This window comes from Silene latifolia, chromosome 6 (assembly GCF_048544455.1).
Source record: "Silene latifolia isolate original U9 population chromosome 6, ASM4854445v1, whole genome shotgun sequence".
NCBI lineage: Eukaryota > Viridiplantae > Streptophyta > Magnoliopsida > Caryophyllales > Caryophyllaceae > Silene > Silene latifolia.
This window is the reverse complement of record NC_133531.1, coordinates 63,111,125-63,112,070: the sequence shown is the minus strand read 5'-3', so window position 1 is coordinate 63,112,070 and position 946 is coordinate 63,111,125.

Genomic DNA, 946 nt, shown 5'->3' with positions numbered 1-946 from the left:
CGATGGGTTACTGGTTTTTGAAGAATTGTAGCAGGAATGTAGAGTTTGAAGTTTTCTAATTTGCGTTTGGCTAAAGTACTCTTATTGGGTTAATTTACTTCTATTGGGCCCGTTCTATGCTATAGGACGGTCTTATAAGAGAGTTACTGTTTCTAAAATCTTCATCCATATTTGTTATATGGGATCTTGCATTATCCCGCTGTATCAGAATATTTTTACTGTAATTAGCAGGCCATTTTACTTTAATAGTAGGAAGCACTTCGTTAATCAACATATCTTTGGTGACTTGCTTAATGATTGACTCTATACACTTGGTTTCTAATGTCCCTGCACTTCTGTTCTTTGATTTTATCTTAGCTGGTGCCTCCATTAGAAATGGCCATATACCAAGTTTCCCATCACAAAGTACTATTCACATCTACGAAGAATCTTCGATATTCTCGACAATCTATAAGAGAAAATATATCTATGTGGGATCTTGTTTGATTCGTTTTTAGGAGTACATTAGAAATATCAAACTTTTATAATTTTTACAAATACGTAGTTATAGATATTTAGAAGGGTTATTTAATGAGAATACTCTAAACTATTAGGGTGCTTCTCAAAATACTCTAAACTTTATTTTAACCACCAATATGCCGAACTATTACATCCCTCCACTTTTACTAAAACAGGTGGAAAGGTTACCTGTTGATCTGGTTTATTTCTCTTTTAACCATTCTCTTTCTTCTTCTATTCTCATCTACTTTGTGAAAACTCCAGCAACCTTCTTCAAAACCTCAAAATGCCATTACTCTTCTTCAAAACACCATTAATCAAGGTGAGAAGACAAGAGAGTTAAAAGTTATAAACCCTCAATTCAATCTATAAATATTTCATGGAGCATAAATTAACATTCTCCTTACTTAACTTTATCCTTAATAAGTTATAAACCCACAATCTATAT